Genomic DNA, 20407 nt, shown 5'->3' on the forward strand with positions numbered 1-20407 from the left:
CAATTCTTGAAGTAGGGTGCATACACATGCTGCAATTTTCACTTTTCTGCTGCCCTTTAAAGAAGTGTACACTATCCTGCTGTAGGAAAATGAATTATTCATTGGGGTAGATATTAGTCCAACTGAAGAAAGAAGTCACTAACCTGGTAGCTCCCGTCAAAGGTTGCAGTAATTTGAACCTGAGCACAACCCTGGTAGCTAAGGTACAACACACTGAAAATAAATTACACTCCAATTTATAGCATTAGAGAACAATTTTATAGCATTATAACACCAAAATAAATTATTAAAGAATTGAAGAAAACTAGTGCCAAAAGTGCAATGTGACAATGAAATATCATGGAAGCAGTAGACTAGGGACCTAGACATAATTTTAAGCTGAACACAATGAAGCCTGAGATGAATACACTGTGGACTGGTCTCAGTGAAAAGTATGGAAGCCAAAGAGTACTACCTCAGAAAGGGACTTTTTGAGAAGAAAAATCTTCCCCCATTGGTGCACTACTGAAATTGCAGCTACTGCTGTGGAGCCGAAGTCTGGCTACCTGAAGCAGGGTCCAGGGATCTTTGAGACAGACAAATCGGAAATTCAATCCGATGGTGTGGAACTGCTTATGAAATACTTTTTTCCAGTTAATCCCCCTGAAGGTCTTGAGAAAAAGTTTTAGAAGTTTAAAACATTTGTTCTGGTGCTCAAACAATAACAGTACAATTCTGAGGCCCTCAGCACCTCAGGATGAGCACTTTGAGACTCTCAGGGTGTCAGGCAGATGCCAGCAACAAATCCAAGTGAAAACTTCAGAAAAAAGGCCTCTTGCAGATTGTCTCACTGTAACCACACAGGAAGTCAACCAACTGTCCCTTGGAGTCCACTTATTTCTCCCGAGTAGTTGGAGTGGGTTCAAATCTTCTGGGCCATTTACAGGTCTCAAACAGGGTGTGCAATCCTGTTTTCTTTCACAGGTCCAGATAGTTTTCAACTGAGGGCTATTCGGGGTGCCACATTTATGCCTGGCGCATCTAGAGGGAAGGGCTGACTCCTGGCAATTCTCTAACCACTACTCTAAATTACAAGATAAGGGTTTCCAGGGGCTCCCCAACCCTTTGTTTAGTAGCTCCTGTTTGCCATGTGCCAGGTCAATGGCAAGAAGGGGAGGTCTTTGACCACACTAAACATGGGCACTAATAAGTGGGGGGGGGAGTGAGGGGACTATTAAACCACCAGTCTCCTGCCACAGCTAACACTGAAAGCCACTTTGAGGCACGTACTGGGCAAACAACAAGACTGAGACAGAAGTCTGGTAAGACGAAAGCAGGGAATACACTAAAACACAAATTAATAACTAAACTACTCATAAATAATTTAGACGTAAAAAAATTACAAAATGCACTTAAATATTGTAATTCATGAATGAAACAATGTACATAATAATTACCAAATAAATATTTAGTTTACATATAAAAAATAACATTTAATTATATTCCCAGCCTATTTCTCTACAAACCTTACATTCCGCTCTTACATGTGGAGAAGTGTGGCTCACTGGTTAGAGGAGGCAGACCTGGAAGCAGAGGTCAACCCGGGACCAGGGTTCAATTCCCGGCTCAGCGGGGTCTTGAGTCCTAATATGTCCATGGACTCGTCAATTCTCGCTCCAGTGCCTACTCGATTCACGGGTTCACACTCTGCGACTCTGGGCAATAGCTTGCTTAATCTCCACAACGGCCCCTTGCGGCGGGATGCCTGGCTTTCACCTTGCGGATACCTTGCCGGGGTTATCTCACAGGGGAATACCAGGACGGGTCCCTAAGCAAGTGCTTAGAAACCGCTCGGTGATTTGCGCTATATAAATTCCTGTACATTTACATTTACACATCATGAATTAGTAATTAAACCATATAGAAAAATAATTTGATCTAATTTAAAAAATACATTTAAAATTCATAATTTTAAAACCTTCCCACCCTATTCAGGTACAAGCCCAAAACCATCCTACTTAAAACAATTATATTATTGAAACAAACACCTATAATTATTAGTACAAATATGCATTAAATTAATTAAAAATTATATTTGCTACTGGTATATTAAATACAAGAATTTTTTTTATAACAATATTGTATGCATACAAAAAATGTCATGCTTACCTTTGATATTCTGGTATTCCAGATATGTTTATCTTGCTGATATTTTTAACATAATATTTAGGTTGCACAATATTTGGGAATTGATATTTGCATCATTCACCCCTCATTAAGATCAAGCTCTTGACAAACAGCTGCTGAAGAGTGAAAGGAGATTATCCTCCAGGAGCCAAGGGCCTTATTACGAGTATGGCAGTCCTAAAACCGGCGATATGGCGGAAGCGCAGCGGATGAGCCCAGCGGGAGCGCCGACTTCGCGCCAAAGTCGCGCACAAGTCAAGCCCGTCTGCGCCCGTCCGCGGCCGACCGGGCCCAGGGCCCAGTCGTAGTGCCCATTTATTTACTTACTCCTCCACTGACCTTCATAAACGTAACCTCCCAGGGCCCATCACCGGTCGCGCCACCAGGGCCACCCAACAATGCGGTATTCTTGTCCCCTCTGATATCCCTGTCCTTGAAACCCCCTCCTCCCTTGAACACTCTTCCTCCCCTTCTACCTCCACGTTCCCAACACATGCTCCTCTGATGGTGTTATATCTAAATACCCGCTCCTTAGTTCGCCATCAGCTCGAAGTTTTCCAACTTTTGCATGATAGCACCATCAACATCCTCCTCTTAGCCGAAACGTGGCTAACCGGGGACTCAGGCCCTGACATCCTCACAGCTATCCCTGTAGGTTACTACATTATGCAAGCTAACCGTCCTGCCGGCAGGACCGGTGGAGGGGTGGCGGCCATTATCCGCTCTGAATTTAAATTCTCGGAGCTGACGATGACCCCCATCCCCAAAACTGACTGTCTCACCCTTAAATTTTCCTCACCCAAATCTCCATTTGTCTGTGTCCTAGTTTACAGGCCCCCTGATCATATGCCTCTCTTTTCCCAACTTTTCGGCGAATCCATCTCTCAGCTCTCGATCAATCATGCCAAGATCATGATCATTGGAGACTTCAATTATTGGCCATCTGACACCCACGAAAGCCATCTTTCTGCTGAGTTTACCGACCTGTTAACAGGCATGAATTTTCACCAGCACATTAATACCCCTACTCACTGTAAAGGTCACATCCTGGATCAAGTTTGGACATCCAACCTTGATATCTCCCCTCCCTCCGTACTTCCCTGCTCCTGGTCCGACCATTATTCTATTTCCTTTTCTCTTTAACTTTACACCCCCCGCCCCCCTCCTCTTATTAATAACCTATCTGCTCGCAATTGGAAGAAAGCCAACATAACTGACTTCCATGCCCTATTGGCTTCCTCCGTTCCAGCACCTGCGATTTCGGTCGCCGACCAGGCTGCCCACCTTGAGGAATGGCTGTTATCTGCCTGTGACAAAGTTGCTCTCTACAAAACCATTAAAGCTAAGCGTCCCCACGACGCTCAACAGTGGTTTTCTGATCAGCTTAAGGCTGATAAACTTGCTCTTCGGCAGGCAGAGCGCCGCTGGAGATGCAATTATGATCCTCAGCTTAAACTGGTTTATGTAGATGCCCTGAACATTTACAAAAAAGCTATTCTATCTACCAAAACAGCCTATTTCTCCCAAAAAATCTTGGATTCTAACACCAAAGCCAAAGACATTTTTTCTATTGTCAATGAGCTTTCCCTGCCTGACAGGATTACACCCCAACCCCAACCAACCCAAACCTTGTGCGACTCACTGAACTCTTACTTCATAGACAAAATAACCACTATCAAAGACAACATCCCTCCCCCCTCATCACCTCTTCTGTTACCCCTTCCCCCCATGAATCCTAGCCGTTTGACTCAGTTCCCACTAATCTCTCAAAATGAATTCTCCTCGCTTCTTCTCAAGGTTAGCTCAGGCTCCCCTAATGACTGCTGCCCCCCTCAGATCCTTAAAGAGGCTTTCCTGGCATACCCTGGCCCCCCATTAGCCTTGCTCAATAACTCTCTCGCTACTGGGGAGGTCCCTCGTGCTTTCAAACAAGCAGCTGTCATACCCATCCTTAAAAAAACTAATGCTGACCCTACCATTCTAAGTAATTATCGTCCCATTTCCCTCCTCCCCTACTTGGGCAAAATTCTGGAGACCTACGTTACCCGCTGCTTGAGTACCTTTATCGAGAATTCCTCCTTCCTGGATGCCCAACAAGCTGGCTTCAGACCCCTCCACTCCACCGAGGCGGTCATAGTGGCCGTCATGGATGCCCTGAGGAAAGGTGCCGACAATAACATCTCTCAGGCCCTTGTCCTCTTGGACCTGTCGGCTGCTTTTGACACGGTCGATCATACTATCTTGATCGACCGTGTCAACAACGCCGGCATCCAGGGGGTGGCCCTCGACTGGCTCAGATCTTTTCTGAGCCATCGGACTCAAGCAGTTCACTTATCTACCTTTTCTGCGCCCTATTCATCTCTCACCTGCGGGGTCCCTCAGGGCTCCGCGCTCTCACCTTTACTGTTTAATTTGTACCTACAGCCCCTTCTTGCTTCCCTCCGTAATTCCCCGGTCACTATTTTCAACTATGCAGACGATCTTCAGTTAATTTTTCCCATTGACCCTCTTCCTTCCTCCCGTTCCAACTTTCAATCCACTATGCTCAACATCGCAGAGTGGATGCTGCACAGCCAGTTAAAACTGAACCCCACAAAAACGGAGCTGGTACTTGTAGGGGGCTCCACTAATCCGTGGAATTCCACCTTTTGGCCCTCTTCCGTGGGGACTCCACCTAGCTCGGTCAGCACTGTGAAGAGTCTGGGGGTGGGCATCTCTGAGGACCTCTCTATGAGGCCTCAAATCAACACAGTCACCTCATCCTGCTTTTTCCATCTAAGGCGGATTCGTAAAATCAGCAGGTTCCTCACTAGAGATGCCCTAATTCTAGTCATCCTAGCACTGATCACTTCCAGACTCGACTATGCCAACACGTTGTATGCCGGAACTCCATCAATCCATCTCCACCGGCTACAACTTGTCCAGAACCAGGCAGCCAGCCTGATTTTCCGCCAGCCAAAATATCAGCATGTCACCCCTCTTCTGCGTAGCCTTCACTGGCTCCCCATCACTAAACGCTGCATCTTTAAACTGGGCTGCATCACTTTCAAAGCCCTATCTGATCTAGCCCCTGCATTCATTTCTTCTTGCCTGACACGGTATGTTCCCCACAGAGACCTCCGCTCTGCAACTCTTAATTTCCTTGTCATTCCCAAAACCAGACGGAAAAAGCATGGTGGTCTGAGTTTCTCTGCCATGGCCCCCACCACCTGGAATTCCCTCCCAACTACGCCTCTGTCCCAAATACGATCACTTTCGCAGACTGTTAAAGACCTTCTTGTTTCAGTCAGCACTTGAGTAACTCCTTCACCCCTGCTGCCGTTCGACTACTATCCCCACTGTGGGTCCACCCGCCATATTTCGAGTGTGGCAGTTGTACAACCACAGGACCACCGCATGCACTGGGATCCAGGATCCCACGGCAATATCACAGCAGAAAGGAGAAGGAATATTTTAGCAGTGCCACTGCAGCACCACTGAGCATATTCTAAGTTGCATTTACCCCACCCATTTTATGCTGGTGAGCCCGTCATGAAAAGAGTGGTGGAAATCCAACTAAGGGGGTCTGAACAGGGCACACTGCTGCTTCTGAGCCTGGGGGTGCATGCGGGGGGCACATGCTGTGCCCCCCTGGAAGTGCACCGCCATTCCTGCAGTGTTGCCTGCACAACATGGTGAATTACATACAGTGCAAGAACGTGCTGCAGGTGCTGTCACAGTGGTCTGTCTGCTGTTACGGCTCTCCTATGAGCCTAACACAGCCGCCACCTTGAGACCGCCGCAGCACTACATGCCTGCCCTAGATTCAAATCAGAATTGTAGGGAGGGGCACAAAAAAGGCTTGTCTGTCCTTCTGCCAGCGCAGTTGTGACAGTGCTACAGGAGAACCACAAAACTCTTAATAAGACACTAAATCATCACTACGTTGGGTGTTTAATCAATATTAAAAAGAGTGTTTACATTTTTTTTGTAGCTGGTCACAAACTCAAGATAACAGAATTATTATTTCAATCTATACTCTTGTTTTGTCACAGAACAAACAGAGTCTTCTGTGGTAAAAACAGCTTTTCTGGACTTGTAGGAACATGATAAAATACAATTTCTACAGGTCCCATTTTTAATACTGTGCATCTTTTTTTGGGCTACAAAGACTACTTAGGGGTGCCTTGTTAACAGTAAATGAAGGTTTTATCCTGTAAAGAAGAGTATTTTGACAGGTCCAACTTCAAGTTTAAACTTGCATGCAGGAATGCCTAAAAAGGTAGAGCTACACAAAGCTAAACAAAGTAAGAATGTATCCGCTACTACATAAGGGCTAGTCAGGGACTATCTATGTGCTGTAGCCTCAAAATCATAAATAAGGGCTAAGAACAAAGTTACTATCATTGCTGGATGAAGCGGGGAAAATGGATCTCATGTTTTAAGAAGAACACCACTGAAATAAACCTAGCGATAGACTATATAAAAAGTCTGCTAAGTAGTCTTATTGGAGAGCAGACTAACACAGTGTTCACCAAAACTTGATTCCCAGCAATTGCACTGACAACCACCGAGCTTGACGGGTCGCATTCAATTCATACAGGCACCAAATATGGACAGCCTGATGGATGTTGTTCCCTGACCACCCTGATGCAGGAGGAATAATGGCAGAAACTTTGAAGCCAGGGGAGACTATAAGTGATTTTCTGGATAGGATGAGGGAATGATGGGGATAAGCACAGCTGTGGAGTGATATTGGCTCACAAGTTGCATTCTTTTACAATATACTCAAAAAAGAGCTTCCCACAGAGATACAAAGTTCACTGGACAGTGTGGTTGGGTTAAAAACTAAACCCTGGTGGGAGATACACGCCCATCTATTGTATTATCACAAAAAATCTAGAAAAGGATAGAGAAAAAGAGGAGCAAGTCTAGAGAGACACAGCAAAATTGGTCCTACACTAATTGAAAAACCCGCCCTTGAGAGGGCCACATTGCGTGCAAATGGCACAAGTCTTAAAGGGAACTTCAATGCTAAACCCCATAGGGTTTCAACCTATCTATAGCGCCAGAGGCCAGGGAGGTTGGCAGCAACCAGACCATAGGGAAAGCTACTGTTGCCACAGAATGGGCCACCTTGCAGATAGATGCTGGTTAAAAGCATACCACAAATAGAGATCGATGGGTAAAGAATAGTTACCGCAAAACCCTTATTTTCAAAACCAAGCCCAGTGGAGTCCAAATGCACCTTACGTACAGCTGCAGGTGGGTCAGTCAGCCACTGCACCATCACAACTGGGATCAGGTAGTTGGACAAACATTTGGCAACAGCAACCACAGAGAGGGACTAAGCCCAACAGGAACCAGGGCCACAGCCTTGGTGGGGAGGGGTAACTGTCTGGGGAGTTGATGCCTTCACACAAACACAGAGTCCAAATGTTCAGTAAGATAAACCTCCACTGAGTGAAGAAGACCACCAATTCACCCACTTCCCAAAAATTAACTGTACCTAACCCAAAAGTAGGACCAATATTCAAAGCTGGGAATGCAAACTTTTACTTACATGTGTGGGTTCAGAGCTGCTGTATGTGTTCTGTCAATCGGGTATCCTCACTAACGTTCGCCACTAAGGCGCTATGGGAGCCAAGAGGCAAACAGCCATTACAACAAGGCTGTTTCCCTGCACTCCATTACATCGCAAGCATTACAACGCATGCGATGTAACAACCAGTAGCAATTACTATGCATTTTTTTTGCATCGCATGCGCTTTTATAACACATGCGATCTAAAAAAAGAAATGTCCTTGTTGTGAGGAAACAGAGGCTCTTCCATTTCCTCACAATGACCTGCACCACCCCTCAGAGCCGACGTGAAGCAGGAATCAGGAGGAAAGAGGAACCACATGGAGAAAGAGGTAAGGGGGATTGGGCCTTGGGTGGGGGTTACTTTTTTAGGGTAAAAGTGATTTGGAGGTGGGGTGTTTGTGTGTAGTACAGGGTAGTGTTTTAGGGTTTAGGGTAGTGTCAGGGGGGTCATGCAGGGTAGTGTTTAAGTGTAGGGAGAGGACTGGGGGTTGGGGAGGGTCATGCAGGTGGTAGTGTTTTAGGGTTTAGTGTAGTGCCGGGGGGTCATGCAGGGTAGTCTTTTAGTTTAGGGAGAGGACTGGGGGTTGGAGGGTCGTGCTGAGGTACTGTTTTAGGGTTTAGAGTAGTTTCAGGGAGGTCATCCAGGATAGTGCTTAAGTGTAAGGAGAGTACTGGGGGTTAGGGAGGGTCATGCAGGGGGTAGTGGTTTAGTGTAGTGTTGGGGAGGTCGTTCATGGTAGTGTTTAAGTGAAGGGAGAGGACTGGGGGTCGGGGGAGGGTCCTACAGGGAGTAGTGTTTTAGGGTTTAGGGTCGTGCCAGGGGGGTCGTGCAGGGTAGTGTTTAAGTGTAGGGAGAGGACTGGGGGAAATGGGAGGGTCTGCAGGGGGTAGTGTTTTAGAGTTTAGGGTAGTGTTGGGGAGGTCGTTCATGGTAGTGTTTAAGTGAAGGGAGAGGACTGGGGGTCGGGGGAGGGTCCTACAGGGGGTAGTGTTTTAGGGTTTAGGGTCGTGCCAGGGGGGTCGTGCAGGGTAGTGTTTAAGTGTAGGGAGAGGACTGGGGGAAATGGGAGGGTCTGCAGGGGGGAGTGTTTTAGAGTTTAGGGTAGTGTTGGATGGTCTTGGAGGGTAGTGATCATGGGTAGGGAGTGTACTGGGGGTCGGGGGAGGCTTGTGCAGGAGGTAGTGTTTTAGAGTTTAGGGACGTGTCAGAGGGTTACGCAGGGTAGTGTTTTAGGGTAGGGAGAGGAATGGGGGTTGGGGGGGGGTCGTGCAGGTGCACTCAGTTAGGTTTTGGGTTACAGCAGGGTAGTTTAACTTACCTTTCATACTTTTACTATGAGTATACCTTTACAACTCATGCCTTTGAGTTGTAATGGCATGCGTCGTAAAGGCATATTTGTGGTAAAAGTATGCAATGTAATGGTAGGTCATTGTAATTGACAATGCATAATAATACCCGCGTTGTAATGGCACGCATAGTATTAGTACGTGTTATAATGAGTTGTATTCGAGCCAAGGCCCCTCTCGGCTGCTGATCCCCCAGGGTGGGGTTTGCACCCAGGTCCCTGCATCCAAAATAATATAGGAACAGGTTTAAATGACAAAATCGAAAGATTCCCATTCTCTGACATCCAGCCCGGGACCCATGTTTCCTTCATGACGTGAAGCCCCAACAGTGCTCCAAAAATCTAAAAGCCGCCTGCCAAATGCTGGACCCCTTTCATTTAATACATAGCTGTCCTCAAATGATGGGAATCAGGATTCTCGTATGCCTGGGATAGTGAAGATTCCATAACCTCCACATCACACAAACAAGAACCAATAAGTTGTAAGGCACCCACATGGTGTTGAGTCAGTCAGGAGATTTGCCATGTTAGCCAGACATCCCAGAATTGTGGGGCATTCCAGGTAAAATCACCATCCCCAGTCAAAGTTTGGCAAGGGTTCTTGGCCTTGGCCCGGCCTACCCTTATTCTTATGGTTCCAGCTGTGTTTTTTTTTTACTTTGGGTTTTTCAAATCTCCAAACTGTGCCATACCCCTCCAGCGATAGGAGCATGCCCACTAGTCAGGAGTCCCTAGCCGAAAGCCAGGAACCTCAGATCCAAGTGCACTGAGAAGATGTGGTCTGAGAGAGAAGGGGGAGCCTGGGAGAGGGAAGTGTGCTAAGTCCATCACAGCTCCAGGCGAGAGTAGAACGCAGAAGGCGCTTATCCCCGTATTAGGCCTAGCATATATCCGGGCACCAGGCCTTATTTACACCATCTGAAAAAAGCAGAAAGTCCTGACCTCAGACACCACAATATGGCATGATTAGGGGAAATTGGGGACCAAGGAACATCTTTCTGACCCCATCATGATAAGTGAGATAGCTGTTTATGGGAGACAAAGGGAAGCACCCAAAAAACAACAAAAAGAGCCCAAGGTTAGCCCAAAGATAAATCACGAGAAAGGGTGGAGTCGAGATATCTGTTGCCACAGGGGAGTAGGAACATTGCTCTCTGCATGCCGAGATTGAAGAAAAATACACACAAGTGATCTTGGAGCACGTCGCAACCACCAACATTTACCAGCTACATGCCCCTCCCCGGGCAGTACTATGTGTTTAGGTTGAAAGCAACTTGCACCGATGGCAACCCCATGCACACACCAGGAGAGTCAGGGTCTCAGAAATTGATACAATCTATCCCTATGACCACAAGACAAGCCATAACAGTTGGCACTAATCCAAGCACCCAGTTAGTTACGAAGAAATAGGCTCAACAGCTCATAAAATAGAATAGTTTTTCTGATCACCAATAAGCCACCTTCTAAGTTTAACCGTCAAAAAGCTACCATGACGTGGGCCTCACCTAAAATTGCATAAATGGGGTGTGGAGAACATATCGTAAAGGGAAATACAGGAACCCTAAAGAAAATAATTAACAATAGCACACATGCAATGTTTTTGTGAATTAACAAATGAGTCAAAGTTCTTATCCAAAAGGTCTGCAATTGAATCTCCAAGTGCATCACCTTTCAGCTGCCACTTTAACACTGCAACACAGATCTAAAGTGCGTGCATCAAAATTGCAAACTACACCGTGAACCTTTTAATTGAACTGTTAATCTAGAAACCCCAATCATCAGAGGACTGCCGACAACTCCCTTGGATCCATACCAAAACCTGCAATGTTAAATAACAAGTTATTTATTATTGCACTTCTATGTACACTCTGTCTAGTTTGAAAGCTGCCACACCTATTCACTGTTAAAGAACCATTTGGACAAATGAAGTCTGCTCAGAAACTATCACAGTGCTTGAGTAGGGATCACTCCCATGTCACTTATAATTACACCAATCCCAAAACTACCATTCCACATGCACAACACAGCTCTATTTTTACACAGCACATGGTATCAGCACATGGGTCCAAAACATTAGCCATGTTGCGTCTGTTCACTAATACTGCATGTTGTAAGCGCAGATCGACTTTACTTGTCCCAAGAGGCAGTCTGATAAAAAGCAAAGTGCCTTCTCCACTAATACCTATGCTGAATCAGGGGCAAAATCCAGCCCAACAAGGTAGAACCCCACAGAGTAGTAGTGAATCTGACCTGATACAAGACCAACCCAGCGGCTCTATAGCTATTCATCAAACCTAGCAATATCCAAACTGAGCTAGACAGGATGTGCAGGAAGGGCATCAAAGGGGAGGATACTGTTTGGCTCTGAAACATACCATAGAAGAGATTCTTGGAGGTAGCAACAACCCATCTCAATACCCAAACACATCCACAGCTGCCTACATTTGTGGTCTAAGGGTGGCCCTTAGTGCATCTGGAGCAGTCTTCTTTAAAAACAATTGAACCCAAGACAAGGAGTTCGTTTGTGGGCCCATCCAGCTTGATATTATGAAGGGAATGGGTCTCTTAGGGGAAGGTTGAACGAGAATTGAACGAAAGCAGATATACCCCGGGGATATCGAGGTGGGTGGGTACACTTGGCTAGAAGGGATGGGGCAACCCTAAATGATATGGAAACTTACACTGTATTCCTTATGTTTCAGAGGTAAAGGAATGCTTCCACTGGGCATGAATGAAAACTGTGGCATGATCCTGCACATTTCGGATATGCAATGGGTAACCTACATGCTGATAGATATGTACTGGCAGTGCGGTAGGTTTGCCTACACTCAGCTCATCCCTGGATGTTATAGGCCTTGTTCTCTGGTAACCATACACACCCCTCCCTTTGTCGTTCCTGGAGAAAGATTATTAGACCTGTGCCAGCACCAGCTAAGGAAGAAGACAACCTTGCTGCATCAGACTTGTGAAAAACAGAACTGCATATTATTTTGGCTGGATCAATACAAGGACATGCTTGAAGAATTCTGACTGTTCTTGGATGTGCACGGTGGGGTGTATACCCTTCTTTATTGTGGTTCTGTGCAAATGGGGATTTCCTGCTCTAAAAATGTCCTCAAATTTGGTAGAATGCAAGTCTAGGAAAGTAGTAATTGTCGAAACCAAAGAACAGGGTCCCAATAGAGTAACTGTCATAAAGTATAGGTTAGGTCGTGTAGTTGAAAATTCAACTAGAGGTGGGAATTTTAATATTGAGAAAGTTGAAGTTAATATGAGAAGTTGCATTTTTATTGCTGAATTGGCCCATTATGAAATCCATGTCCACCGACTCGGAAATACGTAGTCAGGCAGGCTCTGAGACCCAGACCTGAGGTCACTGATTGACAGGTCACAGGTGGGGTGGCACAGAGCCGACAGACAAACGCACAAACTGGAAACTCCTGATCAATACCCACAGATAGGGGCAGCGACACCACAATGGTCCAGGGAGATTGGGCCTCAATAAAGCATACGTGTCTGGAGGGCTCCACACCTTCCCAAAAAAACATAAAGTCAGATGCCACATAAAGTTAGGAACACATAGCCAATCAGAACACAGCACACACAATGCAAGCAGGGATCCGTCTCCCCCATGATGGACATCTGGACACGTTACCCACAGGCGCGTTATGTCAACGCAAGGTCGAGCCCCATCTGGATTCTGCATCGCATATATTAATTTATGACTCTAAAGACAGCACTTCACATTCCTTACCAAAAAGGATCCCTGGAACTATTTTATGTTGTTCAATGAATTGTATAAAAATCCTTGTCAGATCGACTGTAAGTTGAGACAGTCCTCAGACCCTTTGCCTGTGGTGGTTTTCCCAGCTGCACTGTTTAATTAAACAAACTGTTCCTGTTTTGCCAAACACCTCATGTTTTATTTTTTCAAGGTATTTTAAGTTCAAGCAACACTATGTTACACATGTCATACATATCAGTGTGTTCATTTATGATTGACCAGGCTACAGAAGTGTCCTAAAGAGCAGCAGGTCAGTGCTAAATATGAACTTCTAAATGCAATCCCAGGAGATCATGTTGTAGGAAAATATGTAGTTCATTGAGCACATAACTCAATTCAATATGTACTTTATTCGGCATAAAAAAACAACACCATAAAAGCATAAGCTAAAAAACAATTCATACATTTCAAATTTCAACACCAGGGGAACATAACAAAATAAGCATTGCTAGCCCTGCTAACATCAAGTTGCTAACATTAAAAGAACTTCCCTCCTTTCTGTTTCACAGGGGGGAGGACAAGCAGCGGGTCAGTAATACATTCAGTCTGGTGTTCCTTAGACGCATTGCCACTTTTAAAAAGTTTATAGTACAATACAACGTTAAAATCTCAGAGGAGAGTTTCAAATATAGTAGAGCCACTTTAGCCTGCCTAAACCCAGCTTTTTTAAAAATCCTTTTAAAAAAACATTTCCTAGGGTGCATGGAAAACGAGCATAAAAGTACAAAATGAAGGGTATCCTGTGGAGATCGAAGATCGCAGCCGCAAGGGCCCTTCTGCTCCACCATCTTAGTAAAACCTGCTGGGACTGCTAGGCTATGATGTAGGGAATCCAGCCTAAAACGCGTCATTAGGAATCTATCTTGGGCACTGTGGGTGAGATATAAATAAGGTTCAATGCCCAGGCAGGATTTAGTTAAAATACACATTCTCACCACAGGCTTTCTTATTTCAGAATCTTCCCTGCTGAACCCCAAATGTTTCAAAAACTCCCCCTTGACCATGACCTTGTCTTTGGCCAACACTTTCGTTGGGTGAGTGAACAATTCAGGATGACCCAGGGCCTCAAAGGATTCCTTGACATAATTAAGCCAAGGTATATTCATCCCTTTATCCCTTGCCATGCAATCCTTTACAAGTTCTCTTGTCAGTGAGGCCTCTGGGTTAGTCCAAATTGTGACCAAGCAACTAATGGGTTTTGATTTTAGCCTGTCACTAATATAAGCAGCACCCAATTCTTCGTGAACAGTGAACCCCGGGGTGCTCTGTGGCACTTTTAATAATCATCTAAACAATGTGTTCTCTTAAATTTGGAGGGACTTAGCATCCACAAAACCCCATATCGCACTTCCATAGAGTACTTTGGAGCAGCATATTGAATTGTCGAGATTCAGAATCTGGTCCGGAGACCAGCGGCCCAACCTATGGGCATAATTCATGATTGCACCCCTGCTTCTGGCAAAGCTACAACATTTTTCCTCCAGCAAAGGTTTAAAATTTAGTCTAGAGTCAACTAATATCCCCAGGTATGAAAAGGACTGAACTTTTTCTATGTGATGTGCCCCAATCGTGTATTTGTAATTCTTTTTGGGCACCTTTCCTATCTCCATTATGTATGATTTGGCCAAATTTGCTGAAAGGTCCAGCCCCTCCATAAAGTGGATAAACCCGTCTAACGGTCTTTGGAGACCCCGGGGAGTTCGGGCCAGCAATACTGCATTATCTGCATAAAGCAGGACTCGAACCCCCCTGGCTCCTATCCTTGGCGAATCCACTCCCTGGCCGGCCAATGCTTTCTCCAGACCATTAATGTACACAGTGAATAAAAAGGGCGCCAATATGCAGCCCTGTCTTACTCCCCGTGTACATGGAAACTGGTCAGTCATGCTGCCCTCTTCATTATACCGAACTTGGGCGACGGTGTTCCAGTGTAGGGATCTCACGATATTAACTAGCCCAATATCCACTCCCACCTCCTCCATGAGTTCCCATAGTTTTGTGCGGTTCACCTGGTCAAATGCCGCCGTCAGGTCCATGAAGGCCAGGTACACAGTCTCTTGACTAGCGATCGTGTATTTGGCCGTCAGGAGATACAAATGAAGAAATTGGTCAGTTGTAGAGCGACCGATCCAGAACCCATACTGTGTGTCCATAATGATCTTATTTTCCTCTGCCCATTCTAATAGACGATTGAGTATAGCCCGACCAAAGACTTCATGGACACATCAATGAGGGAGATGAGTCGATAACAAGATGGGCTCTCCCTATAACCCTTTTTACAGATTGGTACAATTGTTGCAGTTGACCAGGATGCAGGCATGTCCGTACTAACTGCAGCATTTATGACCCTGGTCAATATTGGGACCCACAAATCCGCTTGGGCCAAAAATAAATCAGGGGGGACCCCATCTGGCCCCGGCGCTTTATTGCTAGTCAATCCCTCCACACCCGCCTTGATTTCATTTAATGTAAAAATTATTTGTTTTTCCATTCCTTGCCCCTCCTTAGTTACTGGACGGTCCTCCAAGGTGGTGTAGTTGTATAGGCCATTAAAATGCTCGCACCATGACCCCGGCAAGATATGGTTTACAATCTTAGGCTTTTCCCTATCTTGGAAGCATGGCTCATTAATGACCTTCCAAAATGCCATCATATTTTTGGTCTCAGCTGCTTCCCTTCAATTCTCCCAGGCCTGCTGTTGGAGAGGGAATTTACGGTGCTTAACTACCTCTTTATATTGGCCTTCGACATGCCATAACCATGTTTTTGTCCCTAGGGCGGGTTTTCAGTGCCAATTTCAGCTCTCTCAGGGCCTTGGAGCAGGCCTGATCAAATCGCCCTTGTGCCACTGTGCCTTTTTTTGCAGGCTTGGCCCTGAGGAGTCCATCTATATACATTGTTACCCCTTCATAGGCCTTAACTAAATCAGCCCCCTTTACTTCCGGATTCAGGCACTTCCACACATGGCGATTAATTTTCGTGCGGAGCGGAGCTAATTGGCTACTGAAGAAAGTTTCTAGCCTTAATCATAGTGCTGCATCCGCTCCATCACCCTTATCCACCCCTCTGCATGTGGTACAGTGAGAAGAACCCTCCCCGTCCTGTGGGCCATTAGTCCCACCCTCCTTTACTTTCTCTTTCTTTTTCCCTCTGTTGTTCCCCATCTTGCGTCCCCCCCTCTCCTCCCCCTCTTGAACACATAGTTGTAGCTGGGGGAGCGTTTACTGGCGCGCATGCCCAACTGGTCGAGTGTTTGTCTAAGAGCGCCCTCTTGGACCAGGTTACCACCTCCACAATTTCTTTTTGGGTAGGTTCACCGTTATCTAAAATTTCAACCAGCGACAGCCCCTCTTCCCCTGCTCCCTCCCCATCTAGAGGCGTCACATCCAAAAACCCGAGGCTGTCCTCCTCCCGCTCCCCGTTGGTGTGATTGTTCTTTCCATACATATTTTGTGGCGACTCCCCTCCATGTTTATCCACTAAAACTGGGCTCCCCTTGGGCGATAACACCATTAATGCCGCATTGGTGTCCGGAATCTCGGACACCCTATGTGACATAATCTCACCAGCTAAGGGTCCCTGGGTTGCTTGGTTCGTTGTCCCTTTTTTAGCTGAAGCCCGCAATGATAACCTCTTCTGTGCCCTGATCGAATCCAAAGAGACTCTTTTTTTCAGTTGACGAGAATTCTTGCGCCAGGGCAGTCTGGGCCCTTACAAAAAAGGCATCCAGTGTACCCTGTAAGCTTCCCCCCTTGTCTGACTTAACCCTCCCTTTGTTCATCGCAGAGGGGTTTTACAATAGCCTGCCCGGACAAAACAAACGCCGCCCTCCTAACTAATAACACAGGGGCATATTATCAAGGGGGTATATCTCCGCTTTTTTGGATTTAAAAGCCAAGAAAGCCGAGATAAAATTATCTCCCTATTACCTAGCTGTCGCTAACACCAGTTAGCGACAGCTAGTAGGAGGTAGCGACCATCTTGGGTCCCACTTTGCATGTCAGTGATATTTATCACTAACGACATGCAAAGTGGGCATGCCAAGATGTTAGCGACTGAAAACAGTCGCTAACATCGCTATCTCCTATTACCAACTTTTGGAGATATTCGCGCTAATCGCGAATATCTCCAAAAGCTAACACCTGCCCTGAGCAGTTCTTAGCCATGTTATCCAATGGGAGGTGGATAACATGGCTAAGAGCATTAGCTTGGTAATACATGAATATCGCTGACTTTTCAGCGATATTCATGCATTGCGGCCGATTTTTATCGCATTTGCGATAATTATCTGCGATAAAAATCGCCGCAGTTCAGCGTTAATTTGTTCACGCTAACCAAGCAATAGCGATAATTATCGCTATTGCTTGGTAATATGCCCCACAATGTCTAAGCAGTAATATGTGTGCACTTTGACAGTCCCCGATGACACTCTGAGCCTCACTCCTTTGTATAAATCGGGTTTTTTTTTACCGCACATAACTCACACTTTGTTGTGATTTTTATTCCCAGCACCACAGACACTTCTTATGGTAAATGTGTCTGTTGCTAGATATCTGTATCTGACCTTTTTCTAAGTGACGCAGGAGCCTCCTTTCTACATCTGCTTGGATGGCACTAATACTTGATAACTAACGGCTAATGCATGCTACTAAACTGGCTTGCATGAGGGGAACCTGACTGCCCACCTATTTCCTGGTATTTTTAGAATGAAAAGGGTGGAACATCTGTTATTGGATAGGATTAATGAATAATGAATAACACAGCTCTCCAGTGCAAACACTCCTGAATCTCAGCACGAGAAACACCAATGCAGGGCTCGACAAAGATTACTCCGATTGTTTACCTTTCAATATCCAGCAGCTAGTTCTGTATTCGCTGGTATAGACGCTGTTTGTGTTGATTGACCCTGTTAATGTTGTCACATACAATGACAGATTTTGCAGTGGAGTCGTAAAGGATAAGGTGAATTCTTTCCTCGTTTGAACACAAATCTGTTCAGCATTCCTGAGTCCCATTGCCTGCTTGACATCCGAATGGATCCTTACATGGGAATGGCGCCTTTAACAGGTGGTGCACAGTTCAATGGATCCAAAGGCAGGTAGAGCTTTAATGCAGCTGCATCATTTTAGTTCAGGTGCAAAGTCATAAACTGCTGGACTCCATTTTTCTCCACACTCTAAGGGTCTTCATTAGCATATTTCCAGACTCTTATTCCATTGCACCATCGTCATTTAGATAGCTTTTTACAGTCAAACTTAAAAGTCTCTTTCTACTAGGTTCCATTTCTCATTGACCATACAAAAGCGTTGTCCTTTTAGAGGAATAGTCTTCTAAATGGATTAAAGTTCAGTTCCATGCCTGGCCCATCCTGCCGAAATTTATTCAAGACCCACAATGTGTCTATTTCCCAGACCCCTTAAAACGTGTGTTCTTACTATATTTTTGCCATGAAAATCCTTGAGACTGACCTAGTTGCACTCATGCAGCCATTAAAATCCAGGGTCGACCAGTGACTTCATGAGCCACGTTGGCATCTTCCTTCCTCTTTCTTCTAGCTAAAAAGAAAGAATTGGTCTGGTATGATTTCTGAACACTCGAGCTAAAGATGTAGGATACTATATCAGCCTGTAGTGATTTACAGGACTTCTAGTAATTGTCAGTGCACCTGGATTATATGGCAAACTCCTTATCATTCCAGCATCATGAAACACCCTACGCGTGATTGTTTTGCGAAAACTAGTTCAGCAATGAGAGCTGGGCAGAAAATCACGAAATTATAAAAGAAAAGCAGCATATTTCCCCTCGGAATGCAGGTGTTCTATACATCTATCAAATCGTGTTGATGACAAAAGTGCTTCCTGCCACGTTCGGAATGCATTTATATTCATGTTTTGAGGCTTGCAAATGCACTACGAGACAGGTTACGATTTTCGGTCTATCTTCTGTTTTTTATGCAGTGAGTCTGGATGACAACATCGTTTTGTCTCAACACACGTGTTTATTTATTGACTCCAATCGTTTCATTAGTGTTAATAAATTAAACTTTTTTGCGAAACGCGGTTTTCATGCAATGTTCGACAACATAGTATGCAACTTACTTTGAAATGAATCTGAAAGTGTTACAATGTGTTCCGTAATTAAACTCCGCCGCTCTCTAAAGTGCCTCAGCAATCGGATTATAGCTGTTAACATAAAGGATCCATAACATGTTGTCTTTGTAGAGATAAATTACATTTTAACAACAAGTTCCCAGCTCCGCAAACAAATTAGCCAGCACAGGAGCCTGGGTATAGAAAAATACCAGAACATACGCCTTCTCTGTTCATGCTATCAGCATCTAAAACGTGAGTCCCTTGCTCACTTGGCCACTGGATTCCAGATAGCCTGGCTGATGAGGATTATGAATCCAAAACCGGTCCCAGGATGCTTGAGTCCGGTCCAGGGAAGACATGGCTTGGCAGTTCGGGCTGGACTGTTCCCATGAGGCGCAGAGACAGACTGATTTGCATATGGCTGAAATGGGGTGGCTGAGTGAGCTAAAGAATGGTGATGGATTAAACCCGGATCAGTTGACTGGGGGTGAATGTTTGATTGGCTCAAACGCTCCATCCATCATCCCCTTTTGTATCGCTTTGTTCGCCCTAAGTTGGCAGGGTATGCTCAGACGTGAGTCCCTTGCTGACTTGGCCACTGGATTCAAGATAGCCTGGCTGATGAGGATTATGAATCCCAAACCTGTCCCAGGATGCTTTTTTCTGGTCCAGGGAAGACATGGCTTGGCAGTGCGGGCTGGACTGTTCCCATGAGGCACAGCGTCACACTGATTTGCATATGGCCATGTCTGAACTGGAGTGGCTGAGTGAGCTAAAAAATGGTGATGGATTAAACCCAGATCAGTTGACTGGGGGTGAGTGTTTGATTGGCTCAAACACTCCGTCCATCATCCCCTTTTGTATGGCATCAGCATCTAAAACAGCATCAGAACATGAGATCAGCACTAACTCTCCTACATTTCAGGAAAGAAACCTGCAGACACACCTGTTTTAGGGGTATTACCATTGACTTCACAGTCCAACCTTGACCTTCTTCAAATTATTGGGTCTTCCTGGAGGCACGCCCTATTCAGAGTCACTGCTCCACAAATACCAATACATGCATACATTATGGTACATTCCACCTTGTGAGCGGTCACTCTACATTATTTGTTTTCTTTTTATGGACAGATTTGCTACAGTAAAAATGTACAAAAACTGCACACTTGCAACTTATTAAAGAATCATTACTGATTCTTAGTGCAAATTTACCGAACTTGCTTTCAAGAAACCTCGTTGATCTCTGCTTAAGCCCTGACAGTTGCTTTAGATTTCCCCTTTACAGAGTTGCCCAGGAAATGTAGAAACACTAGTCATTAAGGTTTACCATTTGAAGAAGCAGGGCTTTTTGTGCTGCTGTTCTGTGAGAAGATCAGCCGGATAACAGAATGGTAAATGCAGGACAGTACACACTCAGGAAACAACTATTGCACTTATCAATGTAAAATGAGGGA

The sequence above is a fragment of the Lissotriton vulgaris genome, chromosome 7, assembly GCF_964263255.1.
Source record: "Lissotriton vulgaris chromosome 7, aLisVul1.2, whole genome shotgun sequence".
NCBI classification, from domain to species: domain Eukaryota; kingdom Metazoa; phylum Chordata; class Amphibia; order Caudata; family Salamandridae; genus Lissotriton; species Lissotriton vulgaris.